The sequence below is a fragment of the Chionomys nivalis genome, chromosome 25 (genome assembly GCF_950005125.1).
Source record: "Chionomys nivalis chromosome 25, mChiNiv1.1, whole genome shotgun sequence".
Taxonomy (NCBI): Eukaryota; Metazoa; Chordata; class Mammalia; order Rodentia; family Cricetidae; genus Chionomys; species Chionomys nivalis.
In genome coordinates this window covers 15237289-15256987 of record NC_080110.1, presented here as the reverse complement: position 1 = coordinate 15256987, position 19699 = coordinate 15237289, and the positions used below count along the sequence as shown (strand labels likewise).

General features: G+C 33.2%; 1 protein-coding gene across 2 annotated transcripts in view; it reads right to left on the bottom strand.

Annotated features, from left to right (window-relative positions):
• Positions 1 to 19699, bottom strand: part of Mgat4c (MGAT4 family member C) — a 472208-nt gene that overhangs the window by 347573 nt on the left and 104936 nt on the right. The window lies entirely within an intron of this gene.

Sequence of the window (19699 nt, the reverse complement as noted above, 5' to 3'; positions counted from 1 at the left end):
CCTGGCTTGAAGAAGATAGATATGAGAACTCGAAAGATCTGAGTAAAAGGCTAGGTGGTCTCTACTTTGAAGAAATGAATGTGCTATGCTATAAAATGCTAAGCGTGTGTTTATATGATACATCATTTCAATTTTGTATTTTCATTTCTTCTCTGTATTTGTATGGGTGTATGTTTATGTGCACATGCCATGGCGTGTTTGCTCAGGTTGAACACCTTGCAGTAATGATCTGGCTTGGCAGCAAGTTGCTTTACCCACTGAGCCATCTTGTCGTTCCAAACAATCCATTAAGGAATATTGCCTAGTTTCTCTACTGTGACCACTCAGTAAGAAGGATGCATGCGTGAAGAATTAGAAGAAAGCCAGATTTACTATTAGAAACACCTGTGACAGGAAAGGGAAGCGCGGCAGCAGGAGCAGGTGACTCTCCCATTCCGAATGCAATACTGGCTTGCTATTATGCATAAAGAATAGAAAAACAAGGGTAAATATCATGGGCAAAGAGGCTTAGAACCTGGCACTTTCTGCATGGTCAACGTAGAACACCTGAGTGGAGACTTTCCTAGAACTTCACAGACATAATACATAGGTTGGAAATGGAAGCTATGCCCACTACTTTGCTATATTCATAAAAAAGTTAGGCGAAATCTGTAAGTGCATCATTTTAGAGAGAACGTGGCAGGAGATTTTGAAAATATACATATAGAGGCAGTAAGGTAAGTACTTTGAACACAGGAACCTGTTCTCATCACCATCTTACTTATAGGACAACCACAGCAAAACATTAAAAGTGTAAACAGTATGAATAAAACCAAAATTTCATATTTCAATAGTTTTTTTCCCCAAGTTATTGGTCACAAACAACATAGGATATTGTCATTGGTTATCTCCTATAACTGTATGTAAGACTCTATTGCCAATGATAATACACACTGGCTTAAGGACAAACAGACATCAATCTCAAAGCAACTGAAAAACTTCCAACTCGATAGCATTTATAGTACCCAAAGGTACAATACAGGTTCCTTAGGTAGAAAACACATGCTTCTTTATGAAACATGATGATCACAGGAGTGACAGGCCTTCAGGAACATGTGTCAGTTTAATGTGTTCTGGTCATTTGACTAATTTGCCCTTTATAATATTTATGGGCCAACTATTTTCTACTCAGTACTCCCGCCCCACCCCGGCCATCAGCTTTCTCCAGTAATGGTGTCATCACATTAGTTAGATTAGTGATGGTTGATAACAGAAAATAATGCACTTTGGGGGTGGGGCTTGTGATCCTTTATTTTTATTGACATATGCTCTTCTACAAAATGATGTTTCCTTAAATTTTAATGTAAGAATGTCATATTTATATACAATGAAAATTCTTATATTTAGTCTTCATCTTCCATTTTCCACTACCATGCATTATGCTTCCCTCCCAACTTTATATCTTTTCTTTAAATATTTTTGATTGCCACTAAGCCCAGTGGATTCTGACCATTTGTTCCTTGGTAGGGAGCCTTTCACTGCAGTGTGAATTCTTCCTCCTCCAGCAACTATTGAGTCTGTGGTTAGAACCTTAAAAATTTAGAAGGGAAATTGACAGCATCACCATTTTGCAAATTAACAAAAACAAATTCTATTCTATACTCTAAGGTCTATGTCTTCTGTAGTCATGGTATTTTCATAAATAATACTTCACCAAGCATGAAATTCTGATTTGTGGAGCAGGCATCCAATCAAAGAAAAAGCACTTAATTGTTTTAAAACAATGTTATCACTATTGCAAAATTAGGCACATCCCTTCTGGCAGGGTGGTATTGTGACAAGCAAAGTCCATCACAGGTTAATCCTATTGATGTGTTTTCTACCTAAGGAACCTGTATTGTACCTTTGGGTACTATAAATGCTATCGAGTTGGAAGTTTTTCAGTTGCTTTGAGATTGATGTCTGTTTGTCCTTAAGCCAGTGTGTATTATCATTGGCAATAGAGTCTTACATACAGTTATAGGAGATAACCAATGACAATATCCTATGTTGTTTGTGACTCTGGGGAACCAATGACCAATAACTCAATGAAAGATATCTCGTGCTTTATACTAAAGTTTCCGGGGCTACATTGTCTATTCATGCAGTGTCATTCTGTTCAAATGCTTTAAAATTGTACTTGCATTTTAAACTTAGCTTAATAAGCATTGGGTTTCCATGAATCTCTTTCAACCTTTCTTGGGTTTGATGAAGACATATGCTATGCCCAACCCTCTCCCATGTAGCCCACCACACCCATGTTTAAGCCTCAGTATTTTCCAACTTTTTTCTTTTCACAAATCTCTTCTTATTACTCCTCAACACACACACACACACACACACACACACACACACACACACACACACTAACACACTGTAGAAGGAGCTGCGGGTCACTTCCGGTCTCCCAGCTCCCGGCCACCGGCTAGCTTTATACCCGAAATAACAACACACAAACTGTATTCATTTAAACACTGCCTGGCCCATTGTATCTAGCTTCTTCTTGGCTAACTCTCACACCTCGACTAACCCATTTCTAATAACATTTTTATTGTGGTGATTTTTGATTCCTTGATTTGGTTTATCCCTGCGTACTTGATGGGGGAGCTATTACGAATGGATTGTTTCATTTTTATTCTTTTTCTCTATGTTTGTCGCTGGTATATAGGAAGGTTACTGATAGTCTTATGTTATTGTTATTATACTTTGCTTAAATTATTTATAAAGTCTTAGATGTCTTTTTATTTTGTGAAATCTTAATTGTCTCATATATAAAATCTTATATGTCTGCTTTTGTTATAACTTTTTGAAGCATCGCAACCTATATTAAACTTACTTGTACTTAAAGTTTCTTTCTGAATTTTACTTTAATAAAAGCTACATAATATCCTATATAATTTAGCTGGCTAGAAGTATACAGTTTTCTGTGAAATATGTCAATATTTTAGGTACTATTCAAAATTTCTGTCTTATTATGATAGTTTGGTACATATAAAAATTTCTAAACATTTGATAATTTTTTAATAATCTAAAAAATTATGAGATTGGCATAGTCAGGCAATCTGGAATCCCCTAACTTGTAAAGTTGAGAACGAAGAATTACTGGCTACATGCGAGAGTTATATATGAAGACACCATCTTTCAAAATCAATCAGTCAAGCAGCTCTGGATTTGTATTTATGTAGAAAACCTTTGAGAAAAAACAGCTTGTATTTTTTTAAGTGTTTTTGGCAACTTTGAGTATTTCGGTGTTAGTGACATTTGGTGACAGAATACACTTAAACTTCAGAGTGTCTCCTTCTAAGACTTCTATCTGCTTTTCCAGGTAGCCCATCTCTTACTGTATCACATCGTACACTGTAACCTATAGTGACCCTGAAAATCAAATACACAATACAGTTGAATGTGTGCTATTCTCTGTGGCTTATACATTAGCACATAGCTTCAACCTTTCTTTCCTAGGCAAAGCAATGCACAAGCTTTAAATATTGGCTAAACAATTATTACACAATCTGCTACATAGTCTCTATTGCTCTTTAGATCTCATCAGAGATTTCTGTACACTTATCTCTTGGATTTTCAGAACAAAAAAAATGAAGACTTATTTTATTATTTACAAAAATTGTTTAATTAAAATGGTAAATATCCCATAAAGTAAAATCCAGTCTTTCTTAATTTAGAGATGAAAACTTGCAGATTCAGCTCATAAAATTCTTATCATTTATTTTGTTATAATTCTAAACAACTCTTCTATAACTATAAAATTTGCTGCACAAAATTAATGTTATACATTCTAAAGCACTTATTAAGTGAATTAGAAACTGTGAATCAATGACATTTTAATTGCTTCATGATGAAATGATTAAAATTATTATTGAATGATTTATATCCAAATTCACTATTTTCTCTAAAAGGATCAATTTTATACTCTTCCAGCAAATGATTTGTATGATCATTTCTGATCTTCTACACTTCTATATTGCAATTCTCTTGGAAAAATTAAAAGTGCTTTATTTATTATATGAAAATAAGTTTTCCAGCTATGATATGCCATACAGTATACATTAAAAATTTCTGTAAGCAAAATAATCTTAATATAAAGCAAGAAATCTTGAACATATGTTTCTGTTCATCTATCTAGTTATAAATTATATACCTCTCACTTCTCTTTTTTTTTCTATCAGAAGAGAGAAACAGACAGATGAGTAGACTGGAAAGCAGATGCCCCCACATGTATTATGCAGAGAAAAAGAGTATCTCACAGTATATAACAACAAAAGTACGTGTGCTTTTCCATTTTACTTTTTTTGATATATTTAATCATCTTATTTCATTGTCTGAGAAGACATGATCATGAATCTAACAAAGTGAATATTAAGACTTTACTAATTAGAAGGAAACAGCATATACTGAAGCTGTTGTATATATGTCAGAATCGATGAGAGATCCGCTCTCTGCAAACAAGAAGTCATATTTCACAGTTACACTGCAATTACCCAGTTATTTCACGGCTGTCAAAAGACATAGTCTTGAAATATGGCTTTTTGAGGAACATACTTAAAAACATTTCTCAACATTTTGCCAGAGAAAGTTTCAAAAGACCCAAGCATACTATCTTTAGAAAAATCTAAATCAAAAGGAAAAGAGACATCAAAATCTGCTATGTGACTTTTAGTAGAATTTCATATGTTACTTAATTAATATGTCATGTGAATCTAGTGGCTTTTCAGACATATGGGAAATTTAGAAAGTTATAGCTATTTTATTTAATAAAAAATAAATAAAGGTTTGATTAAAACAAGTAAAACGTTAACGGTAGCATGGATTAACTCAGGAAACTGACATTAAACTCAATTGTTTGGAAAATATGATAAATGAAAACTATGTGATACATGCCTGTGACAATATCCATGGATGATATTTTTAAATGATTTTCTGTGTTAAAATTGTTTGCTTATTTATAATTGTATAGCAATTTGAATTGGTTCTAGATATGTAATAGTCAGTGTGTGGCAAAGGAAAACAAACGAAAGAAAATATATATAAAAGGTGCTGTGGTTTAAGTATCACTTGCTCAAGAGTAAACAATATAAAAGAATTATAAACCTGAATTTATTCATATATTCAGATTATAAAATTAATTGGGAAAGAATAAATATCAGCATAATGAATAAAGTTGGGTCTGGTTAAATACCAATGTTTATTCAAACAGATATATATATAATTTTTAAAGTACTGGTAAGATTCCTAGACTGACTCTTAGCAGGTTCGTCAAAGCCAACTGCTGGTGGCATTTTCCTGGTCCTTAAACCTATATAAGTTTTGCAATATTAATAGTTTAATCTTTTTAATGCATAAAACATACCCTTTCAATTATATAGTTTCCAGGCCCATAAGAACCATTACAATTTTGTAATCTTCTAACTCTTCAAAATCAATCACACATAATAATCCAGGGAGAATTCCCAAACAACCCAAGCTGTTGCCAGGGTTAGAGTTTGATTGCAGTAACTAACAGTGAGGCCTCAATGAAGAAGAAAACACCTAGATAGTTCATTGAACACTGAGAAGCTGAGCTATTGCCTAACTAGAACCTTGACACTACAGGCTATTGTTCTTGTTACTGGAAAGTACTCTGCATGCTACCAAAGGAGAAATATACCACCAACCCAGCCACAAACATTTTGATCTGCAATAGCGTCCTACACATAAAATATGCTAGTCCAATGGTGTCACAAAGCTTGGTGATATAACCAACCAAGACCTGATTTGATTCAAGACACACTTGATGAATGTGGAAATGGCCGTACGTTATGGCCGCAGATTAGTTTAGTGTATTTATGTGATTACTGAAAGTGTCAATCAATGGGTCTCTCCATCTGTCTTTCCTTGTGTTTTTCTTGGGTTTACTTCCTTAGGTTTATTTTGTCCTATTCTTATGCTTTTGTTTTTGTTTGGTCATAATATATCATATTATAATTATTTTATATTACATACTGTAATATATATATATATATATCATTATGTTTTAGAAGCCCCTTGGTTTTCTAATGAGAGGCAGAAAGGATTGGATACAGATAGAAGGGGAGTTGGTGTGGAACTAGAAAGAGCAGAGGGAGAGATACCTTAATCAGAATATGGCATATGAAATTAATCTATTTTCAACAAGTGAAAAAAACTAAACTTAAAAAAAGATAAAATGTATTTTTTCTTAAATACTTCAAATACATACTTGTTGCTTATATATGTCATCTATATACTGATATGCACAGCATATAGACAACAGCCAACGTTGACATTTGTAAAGAAAATGCACAAAGTATTGCTAACTACTGACACATCTTTTCAGTTTTGATCTTCTGAAAACATTTTAGACAGCAGTAAACCTTTAGAAAACATCCTCACTTCACAGAAACCTAGTGCCCATTTAGTCCTGAAGCTGCCTGCTTTTTGAGTGAACTCAATTTTATTGGACTTGACAGTATCTCGGTTCAATCTCTTTCTCTCCTCCATGTTCAATAACAGCACTCTACTCGAAAATCTATCACCAGCTTCGTACATACAAAAGTGCATGGAGAGAGAATAAACATAGGTGTACGCATGTCTGTCAATCTTTTGGTATTACTAGAGAAATCCATGTTAGGGCATGAGACAAGGGAGAGAAGTCTTTCATTTCTAGATCACTGGACTTTCTTCCACAATGTTTTACTTCTGTTCTGCTCTCAACAATTGGTAACAGAAAAATAGCATCACATAGTAAAGAATTTAAGCAATCAGCAGCACAAAATCTCTTATTAGGTTACAACAGTATTGGATATTAATTCTAAAAGATATAGTATTCATTATAATGTTGCAAACTGTTCTACATATGAACTGAACTAGACTGTCAAAACTGGATAAATATTTGGAATGAAATGAGCTAAAATAAACCAATTTTTTCCTCTCCTCTACCATAAAATAACAAAATGTTTAACACAAAAATCTCATTAACAGGTTTGTAGACTTATGGTAAGCCAGAAAAAATATACAAAACAAAGCTAACAAACAATAAACACATTTGTATTATTCAAACATGTGAAGCTGGGCTTTGGTATAAAGATGTTGTTTTATTTAAACCTTTCTTATGTAACTGAAATCGCAGCAGTTAAGTTATGAAGGTTGCTTACCACCATTAAGAAAATAAGAGTCTTGAGATTTGAGTATGAGTAACATTGTGAGAGGAAAGTCTTGCAACTTAGAAGGAACTAGAAAAGCTCACTCTGAAAAATATGTCTAATTAAAAATAATTATTATAGGCAGGGGACAGAAGAGCTCTCTGAGACTAAGACAAAGAACTTGGTGTGGGAATCATAGACTTACCAACAAGAAAGAATGTGGCAAGGAGATAAAGATTGTATGGCTGTCATAGCAAAATGATTTTGCTATTGTTCTATGAACTATGTGAAGAACTATGTATATATATATTTATAAAATTTATTATATGTATAATATACATAATAGTTTATAAAGAAGCAAGATATATTAAAAACCTAGCTATCACTTTTAGGTGAGTAACTACACATGTGGATGCGAAACAGTGGGAAACTGGGTTAATGAGAATTAGAATGGGTTCAACGGTTCTTATACTTTCCTACTAGATTTTCAATAATCTGAAGCAAAGAGAGAAATAATGAAAGTAAGGTTACTTAAGGACCTCATCCTGTTGTCATGTTCAGAGAAAACAATTTTCCTACTAACGGAATCAATGGTAGAGAAAGAAGTAAACTTAAAGTGAAAATAAGACACTTAAATTTAATTATAATGTGGAACTAATAAGAAGATAACAATATCTATTGTCAAGATAAAGGTTTTCTCTAGGAAAAATAATACACAGTTTTAATAGGAAGATTACAATAAAATTATACTTTTCTGGTATCCATCAAGTCTTCAGCATAGAATTTACCATTAGATATGTAGTAGATATCTCTAAGTGACACTCTGGTCCTGAAGAATAACACAGAAAGTAAGCACAGTGCCTCCAAACTTGTTTAAATACAGTTCAGTCCTAAGACTCACATTTTAAACATAAAAGTGTGGCCATGCCCAGCTGTGCTCCCAGAACTCATACAGTGAACTTTTGCAGGGAGCCAGATACAGGAAAAGCAGCTGGAAGCAATAGGAGAAATAAGAGAGGTCTTGACTCAGCTATGTTCAAAGCAAAAAATGACTCCAGAGATTTCTGACCTGTATGCATGGGTTGTGGAAAACAGGCAAGCACACGCATGTGCATGCACACACACACACGTAAATATAAGTAAATATATGCATAGACAAATAAATATAATTAAACATCATTTTCATATAAAATATGCAATTAGAACCACTCAATAATAGATAACCAAACCTTTTATAATATAAGAAAATTATTAAGTTTGAGGATTTTTTTCTTCTGGACACAGTGACATAATACGGACTAGACTGAGCCACACACATAAAGCAACAAATCTTGACCATAACATTCTCCATGATAGAAGAGTTCAAAACAATTGAACAGTTTTATAAGACAAATTAAAGACACCAAAAGAACCTAAAAACATATAGGTATGTCTAGAGCAATTGATCAGTGATTAATATTGATCAGGGCTCATCCTGAGGACCTGAGTTCAGTTTCCAGTACCCACATCCAGTAGCCAACAATAAATTGTTAACCTGACACCATAGGATCCAATACATTCTACTGGCATTCACAAATACACATAAATAAAATCTTATTTAATAATACAATATTCAATATAAAACATAATACAATGTTGATGGAGGTTTCTGTCGTGCCCAGTCCCACAATAAACATACAGAAACTATGTAATTTTCAATACTCATCGGGCATTAGCTTAAGTAGATTTCTAGCTAGCTCTTATATTCTAAACTAACCCATCTCTATTAATCTGTGCATCACCACGAGGTCGTAGCCTACAGGTAAAGTTTCTGCAGACTCCGACGGAGGCGTCTGTCTCCTGTGGTGGTCACATGACTTCTCTCTGACTGTGCCTTCTCCCTCTATACCTCTCTTCTGGTCCGGCTAAGTTCTGTTAAGACATTGGCCAAAAGCTGTTTCTTTTTGAACCAACGGCAATAAAACATATTCACAGCATAGATCACCTCCCACATCAATACAGACAACTAATTAATTCTAGGAATTAAGTGTGAAATACAATTTACAAAGAAGAAAACATGAGAAGGATATGAAATGAATCAAGGATTGACAGCAATGTACACACCTTATTAATGATATTGCATGTAAAAGAACTAGATACCTGTTCTAGTTTACATTCTTTTGCTGTGATAAAACACCGTGACTAGCCAGGCACTGGCGGTGCATGCCTTTAATTTCAGCCTGCTGGAGGAGGATGCAGGTGGATCTCTGTTAGTTTGAGGCCATCTTGGTCTACAGAGCTAGTTTCAGTAAAGGCTCCAAAGCTATACACAGAAACCCAATCTCAAAAAAACAGAACACACAAAAAGCACATTGGCTACCTGGCTAAAAGCAACCATAGCAGGAAACTGATCATTTTATCTTAAGCTTCCAGGGCATAACCCACTGTAGAGGGATGTCAGTATAGAAACTAGAGGCAGTAATTTACGAACATAATGTTGTACAGCTCACTAGCTTGGCGTACTGATTGCTCACTCGCTTGTGTTTAGTTAGCTTTCTCGTCCAGGCCAGACTCACCTGCCTTAGAATGGTGTTCCCCACAGTGGGTTGGGTCCTCCTATATCAATAAAGAAAATCTCTCATAGACATGGCCACATACCAATTTGATCTGGGAACTCTCTCAACTGAGACTTCACATCACTCTAGGCTGAATCAAGTTGATAGCTAATCAAACGAGGACAGTAAGCTCCATCCATGTAATTTTACAAACCTGCTTTTACTGTTAGGTTTACTTTAGAGAAATAGGATCAAAAGAATCAAAAGTGATGTAATACAAATCAGGGCAAAATATGAGTAATATGAGCCTGACATAATGCCAGATGAGGTACCTAAAGCTGTTTCTTATTACAATTTTTTTTCAGAACTGAACTCTATCCTAGCTGGTTTTATGAAACTTTGTAAATAAATGGTATTATAAAATATAAACTTATATTTAATTAGTGAATTAAAATAAATAAGGCAATGTTGTTCTATTTTTAAGTTTAAACAGACATCAAAAATCTTACATTCATGTACTTGTCTTAATAGAAATAATTATGCCACTGAAGATGAAACAAAATTATGTAATTTTTTACTCATTCTAAGAAATAAAACATAAAGTCTTTTAATTTTATTAGGTAAGGAAGATTTGTGGTATTTACATTTAATCTGTTAAAAATAAGCAAAATATACGAAGTAGTGTAGATTGACATAAAGAGCTAGCTAGCTACAACTTCAAATCTGTCTGATAACTTTTCCTGTTTAAGCAAATAATTAGAGTTTCCTGATATTTTCTAGTTTGCCACACACTAACTATGAGCAAGGCACATGGAGCATAAACAGTAACTACTTCTAATGTCCTAAAGCACTACAAACGGTGTGGGAGATGGAATTGCTAGGAATAGTCTCAGTCACAGTACACATGTAAAGAACTTTAATGCGGTCTTGCATAGAACGAGTGCATTTTCCTGTCTACATTGAAAGTATGGATCAAGCAGTGTTGAAGACCTTGAGTGGATAGTATATCAATCATCACATTTTATAGAGCTAATTTTACCGTGCATGGCCAGACTATGGTGTAAAAGATATACTAAAGATTAGATACATTTGTGACCCTTTGTCTGTAAGACTTGCGATTATAATGGAATGTTAGAGATTGTCTATTTTCCTTCTGATGATACTATTTCTTAAGGTGTATATAGCCATAGGACCATTAAATGTTATTAAAATAGCACATTCTAAATTAGCCTGCAATTGCTGTCTCATAGCTTCTGTTCATTTCAATTACACTAAATTATTTGTATTTTAATCACACACATGAACACTAATGTCCAGGTGATATATATATATGTAATGTCATCACATGGGAGGCTAATGCAGAGGGATCATAAGTTCAATGCTTATTCGTTCCTGGCAATATAATTGACAGGCTTGTCTAAGTGATGCAATGAGACACATTTTAAAAGAAATTAAAGATGCAGATGAACAAATACAAACCAGTTAACTATTGTAGATTATTTTAACTTTTCTTATAAATCCCAAAGTGGACAAAAATTTTATTGCAACAAGAGACTATATATAATCTTTTACATACCATTTAATAAGAATATGATATAATTTAATAATGTCCCCATTACAGTATGAGGATAACTATAGTAATCTCAAATATATATTAGTAAAATTACTAGCTCTCAATATTTTAGCTTTTTGACTGTAAAACAATATGCTGGCTTGTATGCTTTTTAAATGCTGTAAGAAAGTATCTTCGATGGAGATAACCTTTTCATTTCTATGGTATTTTGCAAAACACAATTTAAAATTAAAATATCTTGGGTCATTTTTCAGAAGTACTTAGGATGACTTGCAGGCAACTCTCTAGATTGTCCTTATTGCTCTCCCCTAATGTAAAGAAAGGAGGGCAAGGACAATGAACCCCTCACCTGAGAGTGAAAGCTTCCCTTGCCCCAACTTCCTACCAGCTGTTTACAATTCTCTGCAAACTACACATGGCCTAATGGTTTAGGGACAACTTAGACATATACCAGCTGGAGGGCTTACTGAAGGGGAAACTCAATGAAAGATATGAAGATGGCATTACCTCCCAGGCTGAAGTGATTCTTTCCTATGGTATGACTTTTGTAGGCACCCATGTTCCTATAAAGAAATTCTCACCTATCCTCTGTAAGTGACCCCATCGAGCTTGCTTACTACTGGTTTACCAACCTGATCTTTGGTGAAATCATTTGATTTGTTAATTGTGCTATATCTGGGATGAGTGTATTTTTTTTATCTTCTGTGATATTTTTCATGCAACAGAAACTCTATAATGAAGCAAAATTCTTAGGCCACTCCTTTTGCTTCTTTACAATTTCTATAAATAATTCCTTCAGCTATTTTTTAATCTATAGCATTGGGTAATAGATAAATTTAATATAACTTTCTTCCACAGATATTCCTTATTCTGAAGTTACAAAATGATTAGAGGCACATATTTGTGATCTCAAAATTCAATATAGCAAATCATAACACAGAAAAAAACTGTCATATCTGGAAATGTTCTCAGTAGTTCATTGAGAATCACGAATAAATGTGTTGTCATTTATAGTATAGAACAAATTAACTGCACAATGAAAGGTCTAATTATTTAACAGTAAATAAATATTCTAATTTTATAGACTTAAATTGCCTTTGTGGAAAATTGCAACACTTTTAACAAGGTGTTATCTGAATTAGATTCTGATTTCATCCTTTGCTATCAACACATATGATAATGTTATTTAAACCATTTTTTATTTTACTTTGCAAACTTGGATTAATAAATCATTTTCTGGATATACTAAATTCACGGTGTTGCTTTAAGAAGTAATGATTATCTTCTATTTGGCCAAGAGTAACAAAACTTCAACTAACCAAGGCAACGTATCTCACTTATCATTCCTGTGAGTCAGAATGTGACCTATAGGGAAGTGTCATTGACTGTACCCAGCCGAGTGGCCCTCGTCCCTGGAGTTTATGTCAGGGTTCACAAAACAGTTACATTTCATTGCCGATATTTTAAGTGTCAAAGGACATACTGTTCTTAAAGACCATCATCTTAGAGATGTTCTCAGCCTCTAATGATCTCCCTCAAAGTCTGTCCTTGAACCCCTCTCACGGTTCCATCATGGGCCCCAATCAAATACGAAAAATTCTAAGATAGTTTGTCATGCACTCTTGACTGGTCTGAATCTCACTGTGTAGCTAAGTGTGACCTTGAGCTTCTGATTCTCTTTCTTCCGTTTCCCACATGCCAAGATCATACACATTTACCCCCAAGCACTATTCATGCAGTGTTTAGGATCAGGAGCTCCTACATGTTAGGCAAATGATCCTCAAAATCAGCTGTATTCTCAGTCTAAAAAACATCATGCTAAATGATAGTTGAAGAATTCCTTTTTCTTCAGGTGAACATAAGATTTCCATTAACAATGTTACTTATTTTGTGCCTTATCCCTTGTTGTGTTTTGTCGGTTACCAGAAAGCCAGTTGCTGGCCACATAAATTATAATATAAACAAGTAATTTTCATGGTTATCTTGGAGTTTGTGCAAATCTTGATAGTGAATGTGGCGAATTAATATAGGCAGAAGTTCATCAATATTAACTGACGTCTATTCTTAGTAAGTGTAGCTATTAGAGTCTGCTTCTCGTAGCACTAGTAAAACTGTCGATTCTCTATGCTTATAACTGTATGATAAATATGTTCACTGCTAGTGTTAGGTTGACTTAGAGTTTCCTTGTGGATATTTTTTCAAAATCTCTGTGCCTGGATCACGGATCACCTGCTCTTTTCTTATGCTTCTAAACTGCTCATTTTTAAAATATAATTTTCTGTTCCTTTTGTAGCCAAAGAAAGTCAAATATCATTTTAGAAGCTTATGAAGATGAAGAATCAGTCAGGTTTACTGGAAAAATAGACTTTAGTCCCTGTCACATCTTACAAAAGTGAGGGCATAGAGTAATTCCAGCCAAGGACCTCCTATGGTCAGTGCAATCAGACACTGCTCAATGCATGAGCCACAGTAATAAAATATGAAAGTATATTTCTTGAATAATATTCCCATCCATTACTTTTCCCAGCTTGATAGATCGTTTGTATCTGTGCTAGATGCAATCCTAATAGTTAGCGTAGTACAGTTGAACCTCAGGATAGTGGCCCATGCTTTCTAATTAGGTCCTTTTATAAGAAGCATTAAGTCCCATTCTTCTCTCAAATCTATTGTATAAATTCATCTCTTGAATCATCATTTTCTGTAGTAACAGGATTTACTGTAAAATTTGTCATATGTTTATTTTTAGTAATTGATTTTATCCCAGCTAACATTTACAAACTGTGTTAGGATGTTGGGATATGTTCCACATATCTGGTAGGGTGATTAAACTGGAAAAATGGTGTTAAATAAATACAGATTGCCATACTAACTGAAAAATTTGTGCTTCACCCTTTGTTTCGCTTTTAGCAGTGGACTGATTTGTTGTTTTCTACTTCATCATCAGACTTGTTTAAAATGATGACATTTTTATATTTTAGATAACACAGGGAAGTTTTCATTTCAAGTGTAATAATCAATACAATAAAAATATTTATATGCTTTTGCTGTGACAAAATGAATACATAGTTATTATAATATATAATATATCTATACAATTATAACTATACATATACTAACTTGTGCTATAAATCATATCAATATAATTATATATAAGCATATCAATATAATTATATTATATATAATATGTTGTATTATATATAATGATTATATAGATATGATTTATAGCACAAGTTAGTATATCTATAGTTATAATTGTATAGATATGATTTATAGCACAAGTTAGTATATCTATAGTTATAATTGTATAGATATGATTTATAGCACAAGTTAGTTTTATTCAAACTACTGTTTAGCCATTATCAGAGATAATTTCTACCTAGATATAATTTCATTGTTGACCTCTTACCAGGTATAAGGAAGATTAAGCATGGTATCCAGTTATTGTAATTGATATTTCAGTTAATGACTACTGACTGATTATGAAAGGAGAGATTTATAGAAACGTGTTCCAAACATATTCATTCTTTACAATCCATCAGCCTCCCGTGATGTTCACCTCTAAGCAAACATAATCTGGATTTTTCTCATAATAATACCTTACTTATCAATGTTTATTCATGGTAATAAGCAGCTTAGACATTACATTACAGACTGTGCATACATTCTGTGCTTTTAAGTATTCTCAGTTACACACACACACATATATATTTGTGTGTATATATAAATATATACAAAAGCCTATATATATGTGTGTGTGTGTGTGTGTGTGTGTGTGTGTGTGTGATATTTATATCTTGATTTTCTAGGATTTCTGTCTACAACATTACATCATCTTTATTTTCAAGTATTATAGCTGTTCATTTGTTGAAGGTAAGGTCAACTAAATAGCACACATATTTTTCCAAATGACTATTTACTTAATGTGTTTCAAGTTTCAAATCTCAATAACTAGTTCATCATGAATTATATTATATAAGAAACAATAGCTACTTTAAACACTAAGAGTTTTTCTTTCAGAAAATAGATATACTGTTTTGCAACATAAGTCATGGTGGGTAGGATAATAAGATATTGAATTTTCCTTTAATTTTGAATATTTTATTTTTCAGTCTTTGTTTTACAGTTATTTGGTTTAATGTTGCTTCATGAGCAAAGTACTAAAACTATGTATACTATTCATTCATTAATTTGATATTTCGATTAACACAGTCACCTGATATGTATTTTTATTATTTAAGGAGAGATATCAGAGTAAGTCTCTAATAATATATTTCTTCTTTTAAAATTATAATGTAATCACTTCACTTAAATAACTTTCTCCTTCCCTTTCTTCTGTCCAAAATTTAAATATACCCTTACTGGTGCTCTTAAAATTCATGGCCTCTTTTTTTATTAATTGATGACAGATATATGTATGAATAACCTGTTCAGCCTATATAATGTTACTTCTAAGCATTTCTTTGGGAGATGAGCATTTAATATATTTTATACAAATTTAAGGTATAAACATATCTTCATACCATAAACATACAGAAAGAGCAAGCATTTGAAATAAATTTAAGGTAGCTTATGCATACATAGAATATTTTATTCTCACATCAGACTCTTTTATCCAGCCAGTAATCATCAACTCTTCTCTTGTTAGATGTAACTACAGTGCAATTAACTATAGCAAACACTGGGGTTATTTTGATTGACTAGAGCTAAAAAAGAAACGTTGAATTTTTCTCAGTGTAGAAGTTCTAAAATAAGTGAAGAATCATCTCAAATTACAGAAGAAATTTAAGGACTCTACAAAGTACTGATAGTTGATAAGGAGGTTTGAGAAGACGTTGTCAGCAGTAATTTTGATTGTTTTCTTCTAACTTTCTGAGGAACTCAACAAAGTATTGTAGGGCACTCTAGGCAACCAAACCTACCAGGATTGGATTCATATATGATAGAATCTGAATGATACACAAGTAACCACCAAATCAATATAGACTACTTGGTTTAAGGAAAGAAAAAATATATAACCTGTCTTAGAATGTGGAATAATATAAAATTCAGAGGCAACTCTGTCAGACAAAGATTAATTAGTATTTAAATAATAGAAATTTTTAGGTTAAATAATATATGAAAATAAAAATAACTTTGCTGTGGGACAATGATTTTACACTTTAAAGATTTGTTTCATTTACTTGTTTAATAAAACACTGATTAGCCAGGATTCAGGTAGGAAGTATAAGAGGGGAAACTAGGTAGGAAGTAAAGACGAGACAATGAGAACAGAAAAGTTCTGGGAAAAGGAAAGAATCAGTCTGTGTTCATCATCAAGACACAGAGGAAGCCAGACATAGAGTAAGGAAGATGTGACTGCCTTGCTGAAAAAGGTACTAACCCACATGGCTAACACAGACAAGAATTATGGGCTAAGTTATAAGAGTTAATAAGAAACCTGAGCTCATAAGCCAACCAGTTTTTAATTAAAACGGACCTCTGTGTGTTTCTATGGGACGGAACAACTAAAGGACCTGGTGGGACAAAAACATCTGTCAACATACCTTGATTGTTTTATACATTCCCATGTTTTCTTTTTTACTTGAATCCCTGCAAACATGTATGTGTGTGCACATGTATGATGGTACCCACAGTGGCCAAGTGCTCTTGATGCTCCTGAGGCTATGTTATAATTGCTTGTGAGTAAACCATTGTGGATGTTGGAGACTGAAGATGGGTCCTCTGCATGATTTGTATTTGCCCTTTTAACAACCGTGCCATGTTTTTAGCCTCTATATTTTGTCCAGGTAATTTGGAAATATTTTCCTGCCTTTAGCTAAAAAGTATTTTTTAAATTAACTTGGATCATTCAAGACAGATTACTAGTAAGATTTTATTTAGATCACAAAAAGAATGACAAAGAGAAAGGAAAGCACATAGTTGTAACATACATGTAATTTAAAAATATGTAAGTTTGTTAGAAAAGTAGTAGTACATTTTAAAAGGAAAAAAATATAGTGGGTGATTAAAACCAACATAGTGAGGAAGTAATGCTATGACAAATGGAAATTTTAGACCATAGTATGGGAGACAGGACCAAAAAACAACAGTCTAATCTAGTAGGTGTGCACTCTTGAGACATTATTTCTCTTGCCCTTTCCCTTGCTATGATGCTCATTTTTAGAATAAGTGAGTAAGTGTGCAACAATCTTCATTGCCTCTCATTGTTTTCTGTTGAAAGAGAAATATAAATGATACCATAAAAGGAGAGTCATAATCAAATTAGGGGGATGCCCAAATCATATATTTTGAAATGTTTATTGTTCAATTATACTTAAATGAATGATGACAGTCTGTACATATTAATGAGTTAAAGGTGTTAAAATCTTTGTCCCCCCCAAAAAAAGGGATAAATTTTTAAGTTCAGATGGAGTTACTTGTGTGGTGTGTGGGTGTGTATAAAGCAATTTAGGAGAGTTAAGTATGACAGTTATTAGAGACGGAGCATTTGAGAAGTCATTCAAAATCATTACAAATTCCACCCAAGGCTTTGCACATATTTCTTTCACCTTTCTCCTTCCATTATGGTCTTCCTATTTTCTTTTAAAAATTTCAGTTTATAGCTGTTATATATTCATATGTATGTTCCTTGAATTACAATGTGATTATGCTGCAGTAAACCCTCCCTGGGTTAAAACAAAAGAAAACAAAACAAAGAGCAAATAAACAAAAAGTAATTTGAAGTGAAAATAAATTCATACACAAGCTGCATTGAAAATCACACTCTATTAAGACCATATCCTAGAGGGGAGCTGTTACTTTCCCCTCAAGATTACATGGGCTCTGGTATGTTGCAGAATATTATTTCAACTGGGCAAAGATAGGTTATATTTCTTTATGCTGCAGAATATTACTTTAACTGTGTAAAGGTGTGTTACTTCTGTTTGTTCTGCATTTGTTTGATGAATTAAGGATGTGTGTTTAAGTATGTAGATGTGTTACATATGTTTCATCTTGCCTGCATAAGACGTCTGATTGGTCTAATAAAATGCTGAATGGCACAAAGCTAGGCAGAAGAGGATAGGCAGTACTGACAGGAAAAGAAGTGGATAAATAGGAGGAATAATCTAGAATCCAGAAGAAAAGAAAAAAACACTAGAGAAGAAGGGAGGAAAGAACAAGGGGAATATCTGGATCAGAAGCAAGGCAGGTATCAGCCACCCAAACATGGAGAAAAGAAAGTAAGGAAAGATAATAAGGACCAAGGCAAATGTTAGATAAACAGATTAAGTTAAAAGAACTAGCCAGAAATGTGCCTAAGCTAGGCTGTGCATTCAAAACTAATAAGTCTCTGTGTCATGATAGAAGAGCTTGTTGGTGGTTCAAAAGACAATTGTTAAGAGATTATTAGGAACTCTAATCATTTCTCACTTTATCAGTGAGAACTGGTATAATCTCACATTTGGCAGAAACCAATAATATGTTACCAATCGGTAACAATAGTAAACAGATGTGTAGAAGAATCTCTAAACAATATCAGAGAGATTCGAGCATGTATTTAAAAATAGTCTATCACAATGAAAACTGACAATTCATTCTTAGAAAATTAAACTGATAACTACTTAATAAATAATAACTACTTAATAAAAATTCAAATGCATCAAATTATAAAGGATAATGATAGAAAGTATAAAAATGTACATCACTGATACTTCATCTATTTTGTGGTGGAAATTTACATTTATGCTATGACTTTGAAAAATGCATAAGCATGTAATTAGCCTATGTACATGTGTACACGTGACTCTGATTTTTCTGAGCACGAGGCAACAGAATAATGTACATGAATGCCAAGAACAGAAATAGGAAATGTCATTGTATTTTTCATGTATCCTTAAATTTGGCAGATGCAGAATATACTGATACATCTTCATTAATAATGACACAATTGAATAGTAGAGAAAGTGAAAGTTATCTCCCAATGTGATGTCTACTAGCAAAAACAAGAATAAATTATTACTTTCATCAAAATGCATAGACACAAGGTCACACAGGTCTGTATTCTACTCCTCAGGACATTCAGTCATAGAGAGTGTAAATTATTGGGCTGGGATACCGAGAAATTTCCTGTCTGAAAAAATATGTCAATCAATACAAAAATAAAACACAATATGCTTCGCTAAAAACTATGATCAAATTTCAAAAAAGAGAGCATGGTCCATTGGACAGTAGAGACCTTTTGCATTCTCATTATTCTGTAGTCAGAGGAGAAAGCATTTTCTTTCACTAAACTGAGCTATTGTGAATTCTGCATTCTTCTGTGTATTGTAACTTAATGTAAGTACAAAGATCCAACAAAACACATAATATTCATATACAATTCTTTATGTCAATTCCTCTAAAATTAAGAACATGGGTATAATGTAATATATTTCATATAC